The following is a 19,471-nucleotide window of genomic DNA, read 5'->3' on the forward strand; positions in this document are numbered from 1 at the left end:
CATACCACCTTACCACTACTTGGCTAGATTATGATCACATGTTCAAGCCAAATGCCTCACCTTTAAAGTATTCTATACAACATTGCCAGAGTAATTTTCCATGATCTCTTTACATTAGCTGTCAACATAACAGTCCTTATGTTTTCATTAATGAATGCATAAATTCTACATTTTTCTGCAGACCTTTCTATACTGTCCCAGGTCTATGTATTCAGCCTTATTAGGACTAATTCACGGTTTTCTAATCCTGGTTAATTTATCCAGCTCTCATTTTTTTTTTTTTTTCATAAACAGTAAATGGTCATTTGACATGGTTTATTTTTCCACTTGTTCTCTATCTTGTAAGGCTTTATTTTTCCATCAACTATTAATAAACATTAGAATTGTTGCTTTGCCTATATACACGCAATAATGTTTATACATCACAATTATCATACGTTGTATCCTATAATTTTTAAATATAATTGTTCTTGTTAGCTAATTCTTCAGGGATGTCTTTTGAAAAAAAGGAAGAATTGTGAAAAACATCTTGAGGTCTCAGCCTAACTAAGTGTATTTAATGATAGACTTCCACATGTGTTTAGCTCCTAGGGAGATTATTAAAATTCAATATTATCTCCATCATCATTATCTAAAATAAAATCATGTTATTAAGAGGAATCAGAAAGCAATGTTCATATGATTATCTGAATCTAAGGAGCTGGTTTTGAGGATCAGAGTATGGACTTATTAAAAATTTTTCTGATCTATGTTTTCAGCTCTTTTGTATACATCTGACCTTTTCTTAAACATGACTCTAACCATAGTACAAGCAGCGAATCCACAATACAGACCTCTTCCACTGACCGTTGCAGCGTCCAATGGGGAGATTGTAAAATATAGTTTTTTTTTTTTTTTACTATTAATTGAAAACAAGTCAATAATAATGCATTATTTCAGTATTTACCCAGAGAAACTAAGGCATGCTAAGAATTATAAACCATGGGACGTGATAATAAATTGACTTACAGCATAATTGTATATTTATTTAATAAAATTGAACTAGCATAAACTATACATATAAAAGTTTTTGGAAATAGTTAAGACATAAATAAGTATATATACACACTTACTTGTGCCTTAACTATATATATACACACTCAAGAATTATATTGAGTGAGAAAGGAGTTTGATGATGATTAACTTCCTGTCTCCTTCACATCTTTTTTTCTAAGACTATAGATTAAGGGGTTCAGCATGGGGATCACGACTGTGAAAAACACAGTGGCCACTTTGACCAGGAGCCAGGAGCTTTTGGAGTTGGGCACACTGTAAAGCAGAAGGATGGTGCCATGGAAGATGGTGATGGCAGTCAGGTGGGAGGCACAGGTGGAGAAGGCTTTATGAAGTCCACCAGAAGAAGTCATCTTGATGAGAGTGAAAACGATGAAAATGTCAGAAGTGAGGATAATCAGGAGGCTACTAGCCTCATTGAAAGTAGAAATGATTAAACAGGCCATCTGGCTAAAGTAAGGGTCAGAGCAGGAGAGAGATAGGATAGCTGAATACTCACAGCCAAAGTGATTTATGATGTTTGAGCCAGAGAAGGATAGATCCATAAGAGAATATGTGAGTGTCAGGGAACAGATCCCAGCCCATGTGTAGGACCCAGCTACCAGGAGAGCACAGAGCTTAGGAGACATGGCAACTGTGTAGAGCAAAGGGTTACAAACAGCCACAAATCGGTCATAGGCCATCACCGCTAACATGAACATTTCTGTAATCACAAATGTGCAAACAAAGAAAAATTGTACCATGCAGCCTGTGAAAGTGATACTTCTGGCTTCAACAACCAAGATTTCTAGAATTTTGGGTATAAATACACTGGAATAACAAATATCCAAAAAGGATAGATGGCAGAGGAAAAAGTACATGGGTGTGTGGAGTTTGGGATTGCTCCTTATGATCACAATTACGCTCAGGTTCCCCACTAGAGTGACTGTGTACATGGTCAAGAATGCCAGAAAGAGCAGTACCCAGAAGTGTGGGTATTCTGAGAAGCCCAGGAGGATGAATGTGGTCACAGAGCTCCAGTTTTCCCCACCCAGTACCATGGCTCTTGTGGAAACAAACAAACAAAACCCAGAAAATTGATTCTGAGCGGCAAACTTGAGAAGACAGGCATAGGAACAACTCAGGAGAGGATAGATGTGGACCAGTGAAGACCAAGATTATCTTTTCTGGTCCTTTGGATTTTACTGGCCACCTATCGATTTTTATTATTGTTACTATGAGCAATTAGCTTTGTCTTTCAAAACTGAATGTCTTCATCTGGAAAATAAGAAAAATAGTATTTATTAATATAATTATTTAATGTAAATGATGTATAAATGTATATGATGCTTACAGCATTGTATATCCCATCCAAGCCTGTTGTGGTCAAGTAGATTCTGACTCATAGTGACCCTATAGGACAGAGTACAACTGTCCCGTAGAGTTTCCAAGGAGCACCTGGTGGATTTGAACTGCCAACTTTTTAGTTAGCAGCCATAGCACTTAACCACTATGTCACCAGTTTTTCCATATATCCCATAGTAACATACAATTATATGAGATAAAAAGAACAAAGCAAAATCAAGAAAACCACTTAACATGTCACAGTAGTCATATGATCATAGCAAAAGCGGCCTTGGGAAGATTAAACAGTTTCAGCAGGAAAAGAAAATCATATAAGTAAGCAGTAAATTTTTTAAGTGATAAATATATTTGTGGACACACACAATTTTGTATTGATATATTGAGCTTTTTACTTTGGTAGGTATATATACATCCAATTATCAAGGAGTCAAAAAAACCTACTTCAAAGAATCTTTAAGTGGTCTGGTCAAAACAATCCACTGTTAACTGTGTTCACTCCATTTTATCCCCTCCATATGGATCCAAAATGCTCAACTATTTAAAGCAATTTTCTGACAAAGTGTTTTGGAGATATTCTGAAAAGATTTATTTTGATTATCTCCCCCTGGTTATCCAGTCTGCTTTTAGTGTAAAACATATTCAAAACCCACTGCCGTCAAGTTGATTTCGACTGATAGTGGCCCTATAGGACAGAGTGGAACTGCCCCATAGAGCTTCCAAGGAGCACCTGGCGGATTTGAACTGCCAACCTCTTGGTTAACAGCTGTAGCACTGAACCACTACACCACCAGGCTTTTCACATATCATATTAAAAAGAAAAAATATATATCATCAATTATAAAGCACAAAAAAGGTGCAATATAAAAATTATCACTGTCAATTATTAATGACAATCAAGAAAATCCTCTTCTGATGTGGCAAAAGATGAAATAATATGTAAGATTAATGTGAATTTCTTGGTTTTGGAAGGAAAAGAAGGTTAAATACTGGAAATTTTACATGACTGAATCTACAACTAAAGATTTTATCTAGAAATGGACTTGGAGACACAAAAGATAAGATCATGCCAATTTGAACCTATCTGGGAGCTGGCAAAAGTTTTAGCCTTGCCTGTAAAAATCAACACCTGCATCTCGTTTAGGGACACTAATCCCAGGAACGGAAACCCTGGTGGTATAGTGGTTAAGTGCTATGGCTGCCAACCAAAGGGTCAGCAGTTCGAATATGCCAGGTGCTCCTTGGAAACTCTATGGGACAGTTCTACTCTGTGCTATAGGGTCGCTATGAGTCGGAATCGACTCGACGGCACTGGGTGGGAATCCCACGAACATAGCGTCAGCTATAGAATTGCGCTTTCTATTTCATAGAAGATCGAGCTGATTTTTTTTTTTTTTTTTAGCTTCATGTATTTTATCTAGTGTTGACCAAAAAAAAAAAAAAAAAAAATCAGCCTTTAAATTCAGGATCTTTGATTGCTGTTATTGGGTCATGTCCAGGAAGGTTAAGAATTTGGAGGTGCAATCTGCTGTTACTTCATTGTAGGTATATCAAGGGACTGAATCAATTAAAGGCACTACAGCTTGGACTAGAGTAAGAAATCTTAGGGATGGGTGAGCAAACTTGGCTAAACGGAAACGAAGTGACATTTATTAAAGATTCTATGCCAAGTTTAAGAGTCATGGAAGTTTAAAAATGGAAAAGTCCTGGCTATTTGTACCTGCATTGTTTTCTGTCTTCATCAATAATATTTCTACTGCCCTTCCTTACATTAAAGCACCTGTCCTCACAATTAATGATCCCTTTTCAAACAGTGTTAGTGACACTTACCAGAGATTAATAATAATAGCCAAATGTATAGTTGACTATTTCTCTTAAGTAGTCTTTTTTTTTTTTCCTTGTAATTTCTGGCAAGTTGCAAGTCCTGATGGATCTAACTCTTTCTCTGGGGTTCACATAAATTAAGACTAATTCCTCTTACACATTATACATCTTCAAATATTTGAAGATAATTTCTGTAGGCCCTTTATACTCTTCTCTTTCTAGGTAAATGTCCGTAGTGTTGTTTGTTTGTGTTTCCATTTACTTACTCATGTTGGTTATTAAATGTTTCAGAAGAGCTTCTCAATATTGTTGATATAGCATTAACCCTCCTGGGTTGAAATTGGCACTAAAAACTAAATGTAAGCTTCCCAGGGACATCTTGCCAAGCTAAGAGAGAATCCACTCAGTAACCTGCTTTTCTTTGCTGTACTTTCAAGGAGAAGACCTGAATGAGCACTTGCAGTCAAATATTTGAACTGCAAAGTTTCGCTCATGCTTTACCAATAAGCCACAAACCCTGTACTTACGTATTTGGAATTTTTGGACAAAGTTGAGGATTTTGAGTTCATTGTTACATTTCATGCACCTAGATTCCCATTGCTGTCTACATGATTCTTCATTCTAATTGTATTGACCCCTGATCATGCCGCATCTTGCCTTTATCGAACGCTTTCACTGTACCTTCAGTTTCCATTAATATTACCAATCATCAGTGCCCATTCCATCCTTATATGATTTGGAAAATTTGTTAAAAGTCTTTCATCTCAACCCCTGGAAAATACGTGTTGTGCTCAACATGTACTTTAAGTTAAATAAATACAGGGAGTCATAGCAACCTGGAAGAGTTCTGAAAGATTTAAAGTAAATGTGATACTCCCTCACTCATCTCACAATCATTTTGAGGGCATTTTTATTAGTTTACAAGTTACTGAAGAATGCATAAAAGACAGAACATGTAATAATAATGTTATGGGGATAGTTCTGTTAAAGTAATTTTGGGTTATTTTAAATTCGATTAAGTATCCGGGAGGATAAGTGGGGTTGAATGGATCAACTACATCCTTGCCTATGGCATTAAAAATAAAATTAAGAAATGACAGTCCAAGGAAAGTGTCTTATCAGAAACTCTACTCTCAATAGTTTTATATTCTTATTCAGAGGAGGGGCTGATATGAATGGATGGAGAAAAGACAGCGTCACATCATGCCATTTGTAAAAACCATGGGCTGAGGAATCATATTTAACTAGTTCCGAATCAGTCTCAGTAACTTATTCCATACATAATTTTATCAAATTCTTTCATTTATGTGAGCCTTAATTTCATCTTGTATTAAATATGGGTAACAATACTAGGCAAGGTCCCTTAATGCTCAGCATAAGAGTCTTAAATAAGGCTATGATTTTAAAATATTTAAGAAATCCTACACTTAGTTAAACATCTCCTTCCAATATTAGCTCATTCAACCTTAAATTTCTAATGCTTTTAGTTCCAAGAAAATATCACCAATTCTATGATTTAGAAATGACCAAACATAAAAAAAAAAAAAAAACCCAAAGCTGTTACTGTGAAGTCAATTCTGACTCATAATAGCAGTGTGAGTATTGAAAATCCTTTAAAAAGGAGTTATATATACTGGGCTCCGTTTATACCAAGGATTTTATGTTTTTCACTCAGTCATGTATTCAAACTTCTGCCTGATTTTCAACCCTCCATTATATAATATTCATTTTCCCTTTGCTTTCCCATCATTCTCTGGTGCTTGATTTTCCTTCAGCCATCTCAGGTTGGTGGATGTTGAAAAGACAGGCAAGGAAAAATGAACAAAGAAAAATCTTCAACATGCCCCTCCCTCCTCATTCCCACTATGAGCGTCTACTCATCTAGATACAAGATTTCCCAGGTTAACCTATCTAAATGCAGTCCAACCCATAAATTTTGCACTTATTGAACTGCTGGGATACCACAGGGTAAGTGTTTTAATTACGTTTTTATAAAAATGTGTCTAAATTGAAACTATTTGACTTAAATTCCTGTAATATCTCCTGGAAGTATATAACCAAATACTTTCGTCACCCTATTGATACAAATATTTTAAACCTTTTTTGTTCAAAAATGAATTATTATTACCTTCTAACCTTCCACTGTCTTTTCTTCTGAAGTGGGTCTTATCCTTCTTTAGTATTTATCTCTCATCATCTTTCAGTGATAAGATCCCTACATAACTCCCGCAAGAACAATTTGCTGATTAATTCAGATCTTATTTTTTTTTTTCTTTCTACCAGTATCTTCCATCTATGTGCAATGACTGGCATATTTTGTTGTTTTTTATGCATGTATGTATGTCTCTGTATATTTTACTTTTTTTTTCTTGAAGGTTTCACATGTTTTAAAGATAAGAATTACATGTAACATCTCTTCCATAACCTCTAAAGTATGTAAGATGGAAATTAGGGACATAGTTTCAAATTCAGTACGATGGTCCTAAGGATGGTGAAAGTAGAATTCTGCACCTTGAATACATGCTATCAGCTGAACTAAGTTGAAATGACTCTAACACAACTCACTTAGGTTTTCCCTGCCGGGCATTTGCTGGATTTCAGTATTCCTCACATGAGACGGAGAAGAAAACCCAACGTTGAATCAACTCACCAAAAGTAAGATTTTCCTGATGTATTTTTTTTTTTTTATTGAAGGCTTCTTTGCTGTTATTAACAAACTGCATACTCCGTCTTTCTAAAATTGAAATTTTCTTATAAATTTTCATTCCTTTACAGGCAATGAGTGCCTCTTTCAAAATGCAACTCAATAAAACAGCCAATTAATGACTTTTTTCCAATAGTAAAGAAATTTTAGAATGAGTGTAGAGATATTCTGGGGAGAAAGGCAGACCTGGAAACTAAATCTCATGATCGCGTTGCTCATTTTTCACTGAACTGTTTGACCTTAGGGACCCAGACCCCTGAGAATCATGACTGGGGCTTTTTGTCATGAGCTACAAACCAAATAATTAGAAGGAATTTTCTCTTCCATGATTTAAGTTATACTTTCCTCTAAATAATTAACGTTGATATTCATATTAAAAAAAAAAAAAAAGTTTATCTGGGTACAGAGGCTATACTTCTGAAGCTCCCCAAAAGAAAACCAGTCATATCTATTTCAATAACCCCAATATAATTATGTTCTTATGGTGAATTTTTTAGTATTTTCACATTGCATTTATATTTTTGCACATATATTATGTAGAAACACAACATTGCATGGTAAATAGTTTTACATTCTACTCAGCAGTACTGTGTTCTGAATATGCTTTCATCTGGGGTCCAGGGCAGTGGAGATCTGTTAGGTATCTTGACTGTGGCTATAATTCGAGCTGTATTTTTCAGTACAGTCATAAAGGTCACAATGATAATAGTTTAAATCCATTTATGTGATTCCTGTATCTACCCCTCAAATGGACAAAAATCAGGAAAGAAAAAAAAGCGGTGTTAAATCTTGACCCAATAAAAGGCCATTAAATTTGTTCCTTGACTAGGGAATCTTAAAACATGGGCGTATGCTGTGGCATTTGAAAACAAAAATTACCAAAATTATTCAAAGGGATTGAAGATTCTGGTGCAACTAATATTGGTGGATTTAGCCAAATTAATGGTCTACATATAAGGAGCTAATTCAGGTTCGTGTTTACAAGTTTCGTTGTTGACTGCCACTCAGTCACTCCGATTTGTTGTGACTCATGTACAGCTGAACAAAAAATGCTGGCCTGTTTGGCACGGGCCACACGATCAGATGCAGATCAGGCAATGTCCTATTGTGATCTATAGGGTTTTCATTGGCTGAATTTCAGAGGTATATTTCCAGGTCTTCTTTCCTAGCTCATTTTTAATCTGGGAGCTCCACTGAAATTTGGTCAGCTTCACAGCAACATGTAAGCCACAACTGACAAATGAGTGGTGGCTGTGCATGTATAAGCTATTTGTTAAAAGTGGATGGCTACCAAAATTTGCCTACTGGTTTTAAGGGAGCAAGCTATGTGAGTTTCTTCGAGTGACCCACATTAGCACAGTTAGCTTGGTGCTTCTATTGAAGTTAAGTCAGGAATTAAGTCATCAAAATTTGACTTTTAAAATCTAAGCAAAGAACCACTTTAAAACAGACTAAAGAAAGGCAAAACCTATTTTTCTCCCATTTTTCAAGTTTCTGACTTTGGTTCCTAAGCCAAAATTTAAAGGCTAAATATAGCTCAAGTTCATATGGGTCCAACAACATTTGTGTAACAAGTTCTACTTTTTAAAGTATTGATGAAATGTATCACTACATTGCAATTTTAAATTCCAGTGTTCCTTATTTTGTTTGGGATTGTATATAGGTTTTGTTCAAAGAAAGGAGCTGTATTAATTATCTAGTGATGTTATAACAGAAATACCACAAGTGGATGGCTTTAACAAAGGAAAATTTATTCTCTCACAGTCTAGGAGACTAGAAGTTTGAATTCTGGGTGCCAACTCCAGAAAAATCTTTCTCTTTCTGGGAGCTCGGGGGAAGGTCCTTGTCATCAATCTTCCCCAGTCTAAGAGCTTAGCAGCAGAGACCCAAGTCCAAAGAATGCACTCCCCTCCTGGTTCTTCATTCTTTGTGGTAGGAGGTCCCTCTGTCTCTCTGCTCACTTCTCTCTTTTATATCTCAAAAGAGATTGACTCAAGATACAACCTAATCTTATAGATGGAGTCCTGACTCATTAACATAACTGCTTCTAATTCTGCCTCATTAATATCATACAAGTAGGATTTACAACACATAGGAAAATCCCATCAGATGACAAAACGGTGGACAATCACACACTATTGGGAATCATGGCCTAGCCAAATTGATACACATTTTTGGGGGACACAATTCAATCCAAAAGAAGAGCTAACTGGTTTTCATGCCCCATCTTCATATGTGTTTTCCTTATAATTTTAAATTGCTGATTTTGGAAGCCCTGAACATAGATTTAGATCAGAAACCCAGATTGTGACTACTCCAACAGAGCAGTGGAGGATTTCATTACATAAAGAAATAAAAGAAATGGGGATACTTATTATGGGTAATACACCATCATCTTGAATTATAAAGTATTTCAACAAGTATTGCAAGTTCAAAGGTTAAAAATGTATTTAAAATGTAGATGTTAGTCACTCAAATATGTGTCATCATGGCCAATGTGATGTGGGCCACAGAGAATATCATGGAAATATTGCCTTGGAGGCTACAATTTGAACAATTAGATGAAACACTGTCCCCTGTGATAGCTTGTTGTGAGTTATTTTTTTTAAAGCCCTGGGGACATTTGTATCATTAACTTTACCCCATTCATCTTTAAAAAGAGAAAAAAGTTAACCAGACTGAATATATCTTGATTTTATACACATATAAATTACAGAAATGTGCAAGGGAAAAGTTCGTTTGTAAAACATCAGTCAAGCTGTTTATTTTCTTTATTACTAATCATTTTATTTTATTTTTATTTGCTATTAAAGTGTATATTCTTAATTCCATAACTGATTGTATTGCAAGATTACACATAAATGTAATTGATTTTCAACTTACAAATTCTAGCACTTTCATAGAAACCTTCAGATTTTGTGCAAGTTATCATGATGTCTATGAATAGAAATAGGTTTAATGTTTTCCTTCCTAGCATCATGGTTATATTTTTCTTGTTTAACTGTGGTGGCTAAGACTGCCAATAAAATGTACAAAAGAAATTATGAGCATGGCACCTTTACCTTACTCTCAATATTAAGGGAAAAGCATTCAATATTTCAGCTAACAGCACTGTGTCAGATATAGGCATTTTTATAGAAACTCTTCATGAGTTTTAAGAAGCCTCTACTGCTAGTGTTAGCAAAATGTTAGCACATTAAGAAGGAAAAAGCATGCAATCATCTCATTAGGTGCAGGAAAAAAATCACAAAATGCAACATCTGCTTTTTATGAAAAGAATCTGAAAAACAAGGAATAAAAGGAAACTGCCCCAATCTGATAAATAGCATCTATAAAACACACTACAGCAACACATCACATCTAGTGTAGAAAACTCAATGTTATCTTCCCAGGGTCAGAAAAAATGTGTCAGCTCTCACCACTTCCATTCAGCACTGTACTGAAGGTTTTAAACAATGAAACAATGCAAAAAAAAAAAAAATGAATAAATTCATCCACTCAATATGATCATTTATAAATAAAATCATAAGGCATCTACATAAAAAGATATTATATTAGATCTCAAAACTAAGTTTAGCGTGTAACCAAAATAAACAAAATTCAATTTTATTCTTATATATTAGCAAAATTGAATAAGAATTTATACTAAAATATGGTTTTAATAAAACCTCATAAGTATTCAAAACTTACAAATGAATCTAACAAAAATGTACAGGGTTTGTACCTACAAAACAACAAAACATTAAAGAAGACCAAAATCATAATTTGGAAAACTCAATACTGTAAAGATATTATTTCTCTTCTAATTAAAACACAAATTTCATGAAATCACAATAATATTCCAACAGTCTCTTGTATTCATTGTCAATCTCATTCTAAAATTCCTGGGCTATGATCTAGAAAAATTCCAAAAACATGTATCGAAACTATGTTGGACAACCGGTACTTTTCACAAGTGGTACTGAAACAATTGGATATCCAAATATTAAAAAAAAAAAAAAAAAACTTCAATTGATAAATGAGACCATAAAAAAAGAACTCAATATGGACAATAGACATAGAAAAATAACATACAATTATCAAATGTCTAGAAAAAAATAGAAGAAAATCTTTGTCACCTTGAGGAAGACCAATGATTTTTATATTCCTGTATCAAAAACCAATTTATATATATTTTTAAATTGATAAATTGAATTTCATCCATATTGATGAAAGACACTGTAAGAAAAAAAAAGCAAGGGAATAGTATGAAAGATTTGCAAACAACATATTTTGCAATAAAGAATAGTAATTGTATCAAATTAAACACCTTAAAATCCAATAATAAAATAAATGCAATTGAAAATGAGAAAAGAATATACACAGGCACTTTAACAAAAAAAAAAAAAAACAGGCTACAAAAGATTACATGAAATGATATTCAACTTAATTATTCATTTGTTGTTAGTGTTGTTGTTTATGCTAGGTGCCCTCAAGTCAGTTCCCCCTCATATAGGGACCCTACGTACAACAGAACGAAACATTGACTGGTCTGCAATCCTCACAATCTTTGTTATGTTTGACCATATCGTTGCAGCCACTGTGTCATTCCACCTTGTTAAAGGTCTTCCTCTTTTGTGACGACCATCTACTTTAACAAGCATGATCTCATTCTCCACGGACTGGTCCCTCCTGATAACTGATAACTATCCAAAGTACATGAGAGGAAGCCTGCCATCCTCACTTACAAGAAGCATGCTGGCAGTATTTCTTCTAAAACTGATTTGTTCGTTCTTCTGGAAATCCATGGTATATTCAATATGCTTTTCCAACACCATAATTCAAAGGCATCAATTTTTCTTCTGTCTTCCTTAATTATGAGGCAATTGAAATTATCATGACTTGGGTCAGGTGCACCTTAGTCCTCAAATTAACATCTTTGTTTTTTTAACACTTTAAAGAGCTCTTTTGCAGCAAATTTGCCCAACATAATTCGTCCTTTGATTTCATAACTGTTGCTTCTATGTGTTTCGATTGTTGATCCAGTAAAATGAAATCCTTGACAGCCTCAATCTTTTCTCCATTTATTATGATGTTCCTTATTGGTCCAATCGTGAGGATTTTTTTTTTTTTTATGTTGAGGTAAAATCCATAATGAAGGCTGTAGTCTTTGATCTTCATCAGTGTTTCAAGTTCTCTTCACTTTCGGAAACCATACTGCAGGTTGTTAATGAGTATTCCTCCAATCCTGATGCCTTGTTCTTCTTCATATAGTCCAGCTTCTTGGATTATTTGCTCAGCGAACAGATTGAATAGGTATGGTGAAAGCATACAATCTTCAGGCGTACCGTTCCTGACCTTAACCCATGAAGTATCCTGTTGTTCTGTTCGAAGGACTGCCTCTTGGTCTAGGTATAGTTTCCTCATGAGCACAATTAAGTGTTCTGGAATTCCCATTCTCCCCAAAGTTATCCATAGTCTGTTATGATCCATGCAGTCAAATGCCTTTGCATAGTCAATAAAACACAGGTAAACATCTCTCTGGCATTCTCTGCTTTCAGCCATGATACCCCTGGTTTCACATCCTCCTGAATCCCGCTTGAATTTCTGGCAGTTCTATATCAATATACTGCTGTAGCCAATTTTAAATGATCTTTAGCAAAATTTTACTTGCATGTGATATTAATCATATTGTTCGATAATTTCTGCATTCTTTTGATTCACCTGTCTTTGGAAAAGGCACAAATATAGATCTCTTACAGCCAGTTGACCACATAATGTTCTTCCAAATTTCTTGCATAGACAAATGGGCATTCCAGTTCTGCATTCACTTTTTGAAACATCTCACTTGGAATTTACTTAAATCTTGAAGTCCCTTTTTTTTTTGGCCAATGTCTGTATTGCAGCTTGGACTTCTTCCTTCAGTGCCACTGGTTCTTGATCATGTGCTACCTCCTGAAATGGTTGAAAGTCCACCAACTCTTCGGTACAACAACTCTGTGTATTCTTTCCATCTGCTTTTTTATGCTTCCGGCATATGTTAATATTTTCCCCTTAGAATCCTTCAATATTGCAACTCAAGGCTTGAATTTTTTCTTCAGTTCTTTCAGCTTGAGAAATGCTGAGTGTGTTCATTGCTTTCAATTTTCTAATTACAGAGCCTCTTCTGACATCCATTTTGATCTTTTCTTTCTTTCCTGTCTTTTTTATGATCTTTTGCTTTCCTCTTGTATGATCTCCTTGATGTCTTCCCACAACTTGTCTGGACTTCATTCATCAGTGTTCAGTCTATCAAATATATCCTTGAGATTGTGTCCAAATTCAGTTGAGATATACCAAAGGTCATATTTTGACTCTTATGGACTTGTTCTAATTTTCTTTAGGTTCATCTTGAACTTGTATACAAACAATTGATGGTCTGTTCCTCAATCATCCCCTAGCCTTGTTCTGACAGATGATATTGAGGTTTTCCATAGTCTCTTTCTAAAGATGTAGTCAAATTAATTCCTGTGATTTCCATCTGGTGAGGTTCATATGTATAGTCACCGTTTATGTTCTTAGGAAGGGGTATTTACAATGAATAAGTCATTGGTTCTCATAAAATTCTACCATGTAATCTCCGGCATCATTTCTATTACCAGGGCAGTACTTTCCACTGCATATCCTATGTCTTTGCTTCCAAATTCCGTGCTCCAACCACTAGTAATTATTAATACATCTTGATTTGGTTTTTGATCAATTTCAGACTGCAGAAGTTGGTAAACATCTTCAAATTCCTCATCTTTGGTATTAGTGGTTGTTGTGAAAATTTGAATAATAGTCCTATGAATTGGTCTTCCTTGTAGGTTTATTGTATTGTCCTATCACTGACAATGTTACACTACAGGATAGATCTTGATATGTATATGTTTTTGATAGTGAATGTTATGTCATTCCGCTTCAATTTGTCATTACAGGAGTAGCAGACCATATGATTTCCTGATTCAAAATGGTCATTTTGAGTCCATTTCAGCTCATTCGTGCCTAGGATATTGAACTTTATACGTTCCATTTCACTTTTGATGACTTCTAACTTTCCTAGATTCATGCCTTGTACACTTCATGTTCTGATTATTAATGGATATTTGAAGCTGTTTCTTCTCATTTTAAGTCGTGCCACATCAGTAAATGAAGGTCCTGAAAGCTTGACGCCATTCATGTCATTAACCTTAGTTGTATTTTGAGGACCTTTCAATCTGAAGTCCTCATCTTCCAGCACTATTTTATCAATGTCCCACTGCTATTCATAAGGTTTTCATTGGTCAATTTTTTTTTTTTTTTTTCAGAATAGACTTCCAGGTTCTTCTTCCTAGTCTGTCTTAGTCTGGAAGCTCCGCTGAAACCTGTCCACCAATGGTGACCCGGAGGGTATTTGAAATACCAGTGGCAAACCTTCCAGTATCACAGCAACACGCAAGCCACCACAATAAGACAAAATGACAGATGCATGATAGAGAATAAAAGTTACAAAGAACAAATTCAGCTGTGTATAATAAAGTACCTAAAAGAGAGATATGAAATAACATGAAGTCTGGAGGGAAGATAATATTGGAAGAGGTGAGGACTTTTCCTTTAAAATGAAAAAATCTGCGTTTTTGTTATATATATACATATATATATATATATATATATATATGACACAACCCTGCTTGCCGAAAGTGAAGAAGACTTGAAGCACTTCCTGATGAACATCAAATACCAAAGCCTTCAGTATGAATTACACCTCAACATAACAGACACAAAAACATGAACTGCCAAAAGAATGAACAAATCTGACTTGGAAGAAGTAAAACCAGAAAGCTCTTTAGAAGTAAAAATGGCAAGGCTACCTCTCATATTATTTGGACATATTTTCGGGAGGGATCAGATCAGTCCCTAGAGAAAGACATCATGCTTGGTAAAGTACAGGGTTAGCGAAAAAGAGGAAGACTGTCAACGAGATGGGCTGACACAGTGGCTGCAACACTGGGCTCTAGCATTACAGTGATTGTGAGGATGACACAGGACCTGGCAGTGTTTTGTTCTGTTGTACTTAGGGTCTCTATGAGCCAGAACTTATTAAAAAAAAATTAGAGGCACCTAAAAACAATGTGCATATATATTTATTTGGCATTTGAACATGTTTTACATGTAAAATTCAGTGATATTAATTACATTTATCGTGTAGTACAACCATCACCACTATCCAATGCCAAAATTTTCCATCACCTTTAACTGAAGCTCAGTGCCACCAAAGCAATTTTAGCAATTCTCTTGAGGGCAAATGAAGTTTCATTTTCTTTTCCATTAAGACATATGATGTGGACAAATTTTTGTGAGATTATTCTCTACCTAGAAACTCTACGGGGCAGTTCTACTCTGTCCTATAGGGTTTCTATGAGTCGGAATTAACTTGACGGCACTGGGTTATATAGTTCTTATGGAATTACCGTACATTAGTCCATTTTAATTTGGCTGGTTGTCTTGTTATTAATAGTTTGAGAGGGTTCTTTATATACTGTGAGCAATTAACCGCATATATATTGTGAATATTTACTCCAGTATTTTCTACTTACTCCTAATCTGAGGACTGCCTATTCATGTTCTTACTGATATCTTTTGGTGATGGGATGTTTTGATTTTTCATGAAGTCATATTTACCACTTATCACAAAGACATCTTGCTTGCCTTCTTCTAGTAGCTGGAGATGTTTGCTGAAGTATTTAAAGCCTTTAAAATTATTTTTTATGGAGTGAAGTAAAGGATAATATTATTTTCTCCCATTCAGTTGCCCTATTTTCATGGCACATTTTAAAAACCAGTAATGTATTATTTTATATCTGAACTTTATTTTATTTACACTTTATCTGTTTTTTGCTAAGACTACACTGCCCTGTTTACTGTTGCTTTGTGTAAATCCTCCAGCCCTTCGACCATGTTCTTTTTTAAAATAGCTTTGGACGTTTTAGATATTTTTCTATTTCCATACATATTTAGTACCAGTATGTCAATTGTTTCAAATAAATTTTGATTTTGACTGGGGTTGTATTGAATCAGTAATTTGGGGAAATTTACATCTTAATAGTGAATTTTGATCAGTGTATGTGTTATAGCTATCCATTTATTCTCTCTTAAATTTTTCTCAGGAATGTTTTAAAGTTTCCATTCTGAGGTCTTGACAAAGTTTGTAATTTTATTCTGTAGATGTTGTTAGTTTCACAACTAGTTAATTTATTTTGTTTATATTTGATATTTCTATATAAGTGATAGCTTAATTTTAAATTTTTATGCTCAAAACTAGATTAGCATCAATTTAAATTATATTACTGTAAATTTAGGATCTAAACTGTAATAGCCAAGGTAATCACTAATAAAATAATTTTAAAAATATACAGAAAATAAAATTAAGATGAAATAAAATGAGACAGTGGAAAAAATTAATAAACACAAAAAGAGAGAGATTAGAAGCTTGGGAAAAAAAATGATCCTACTATATACTACCTTCCAGAGACTTACTTTAGATCCAAAGATCCAAATAGGTTGAATTTAAAGGATGGAAAAAAATATTCCATGTAAATTGTAATCAAGAGAGAGCTGTGATGCCTATACTAATATTAGACAAAGTATTGAAGTACTTCCTTGGACCATTTGGTTGTGCATGACATATGGTGACAATTAAAAGTTAAATAAAGAACATAATGATATACTTATATACCATAAATATGTTGAAAACAGTATTATATATTACTAAGTAATCAGAACAGAATACAGAAATCACTAATGACTATAGTGAGGTAAAATGTAATTTTTTTACATAGACATAAAATGCTAATGCTTTAGACAAGACAAGTAATATTTCACAGTTGGCAGTTAGATTAGGATCATGACACCTGTAAAATTACCAAGATATCTTCTATCGTCAATCATGACAAGCAGTGTCAGACAGACATTTCATTAAGTGAACCATATGATTCATTAATTTTTAAAACTTCTGTCAAACCAATTATAATTATGTTACATTTGTCTGAAATACCAGGGAAGCATATTTTCTATTAGGTAATATTTAGCATAAACTTATGTAGATTGAAATATTTGATCCAATTATTCATTCCTTTCTGTATCTATGCTCCTTGCGTGTAACTCTTAAGTTCTACAAGAGACAGATATACTTCAGCCCTTGACTTTGGTCTCAGCTCTGTGATTGACATTGCATTATAAAATGTAACAGAAAACAGTTGCTTGGGAAGCTTTTGTTAATGCATGTTTCCTTTTGTGACTCAGTCACTGACACTGGAAGAACATACTCTAGCTACCCAGGTGGTCCAGGAAGTACCATAGATACATGAAACAGAGCTGTCCAATCAATGTACATACTTATTGCCCTGAGGTGAGTTCATCAGCCAAGTTCAGGCCAGATCGAATGGCCCCAAATATTAGCCAGTGATATTTTTTATTGTCTTAGTATACAGAAATGAAATAAAATTTATATTACCAAATAAATTTATCTTATCCATATTCTGGTAGAGGTAAGTCCTATGCACACTTTAAAACGTAAAATGAAATTCATGCTTTTGAGTATATTTCGTGCTTGAGTGATGAGCAGATCTTTGCTTACTCTGTTGGCTATATTGCACTATGATGTATCCTCTCACCTGCTAAGCTATACATTTTCAGAACATCTCTACAAACCCATTTTCAGAATGACTTCATTTACATGGGCAACTACGTGGTCATGTGTACAAACTCAGAAATCTTTAATTGTAAAACTTTAATTCAAGAGCCTTAATTTAAATAAACTGCACTCTAAATACTGTGCTACTTATCATTTTTCAACTAATTTACTAAGCTTTAAAGAACATTACTATTGGATGATTGATCAAATGGAGAGTTACATTAGACATTGCTTTGCTAATTTAATAACGAATCTGAAACAATACATCACCTAGAACACTTGAACAATTCTTCACGATTATCTGGAAAAGGAATAAATAAATCTTTACCAACTTTACAGTTTGTGACAGGGTAACTTGGTATTCACTATCTTCCTAGCTGCCTCCTTCACATCTTTGTTCCTGAGGCTGTAGATCACGGGGTTCAGCATGGGGATGACCACTGTGTAAAACACAGAGGCCACCTTGACCATGAGCCATGAGCCCTTGGAGTTAGGCACACAGTAGAGAAGAAGGATGGTTCCGTGGAAGATAGAAATGGCAGTTAGGTGGGAGGCACAGGTGGAGAAGGCTTTGTGTCGCCTCCCAGTTGAAGGCATCTTCATGATAGTGATGAATATGAAAACATAGGAAGTAAGAATGATCATGAGGCTGCTTATTTCATTGAACGTGGCCGACACTAAAATGATCTTCTGACTAATGTAGGGGTCAGAGCAGGACATGGCAACAATGGCAGCATGCTCACAGACAAAGTTATTTATGAAATTAGTCCCACAAAAGGATAATGTTAACAGAAAATAGGTGAATGTCAAGGAACAGACTATGCTCCAAGAGTAGGAGGCAGCCACCAACAAGAAACAAAGCTTTGGGGACATTGCAACCGTATAGAGCAAGGGGTTACAAACTGCTACAAATCGATCATAAGCCATCACTGCCAACATGAATGTCTCTGTCACCACAAATATGCAAGCCAAGAAGAACTGTGTGATGCACCTGTGAAGGAGATGGTTCTGTCTTCCACAACCAGGTTTTCTAACAGTTTGGGTGTAACTACTGAAGAGTAACAGAAATCAACAAACGACAAGTGGCTGAGGAAAAAGTACATGGGGGTGTGGAGTTTGGGGTTGATCCTGATGATTAAGATCATGCCCAGATTCCCAACAACGGTGACCATGTAGATGGTCAGGAAGACCATGAAGAGGGGCACCTGGAGGTCTGGGTATTCTGAGAAGCCCAAGAGGATGAACATGGCTCCAGCACTCCGATTTTCTTGTTTCCTGTTGAGAAAATAAGAAATCTGATTATCTTGAGGAAGAAAATAATTGAATTAGGCAGTATAAATTAACAAGAAGAAAAAAAGGCTTATTGAGTGTCTATGTAGATTTTGTGGGAAATTACATGTTTGCCACTGTTACTTTATTTGAATAGTTAGAACTTACTATATGACATTACACAGTGAATATTAATTTTGTGAAAGAGGAATATTAAAGAACAAATTTGGAAGAGGAATAACAAAGAGAGTAGACTCGACTAATTACAATCAAGATCATTATCAAAGGCAGCTGGCTTCATAGGAAAAGCCACTTTGTCTCTTAGCATGAATCTGAACTTCTTGAAAAAAACTGGTTTTATAGAAAAAATACAGCTTAAGCTATAGGCTCTTCTGGTCCCTCCTTTTTAGCTATCAGCAATTAACTTAGAGCTGATTTTTTTTTTTTAACAACACGGGAAAATGATCAAGGCAAAATTTTGTGGTTGGGCTATGTTACTTTTCTGAATCTTCATTATCCTACTAATCCAATAATCTCAACATATTCTATCACTCTGGAGTAGAAGTCTACTGAAATTTTTCGCTCATCACAAAATGCCCTTATAAATGTTA

General features: G+C 34.8%; 2 pseudogenes; both read right to left on the reverse strand.

The window, feature by feature from the left end:
* Positions 1 to 1,146: 1,146 nt before the first annotated feature.
* On the reverse strand, positions 1,147 to 2,108 carry LOC100676952 (olfactory receptor 1165-like; annotated as a pseudogene).
* Positions 2,109 to 17,924: 15,816 nt separating this feature from the next.
* LOC100660550 (olfactory receptor 1165-like) lies at positions 17,925 to 19,008 on the reverse strand (annotated as a pseudogene).
* Between the last annotated feature and the right edge of the window lie 463 nt (positions 19,009 to 19,471).

This window comes from Loxodonta africana, chromosome 7 (assembly GCF_030014295.1).
Source record: "Loxodonta africana isolate mLoxAfr1 chromosome 7, mLoxAfr1.hap2, whole genome shotgun sequence".
Classification (NCBI taxonomy): domain Eukaryota; kingdom Metazoa; phylum Chordata; class Mammalia; order Proboscidea; family Elephantidae; genus Loxodonta; species Loxodonta africana.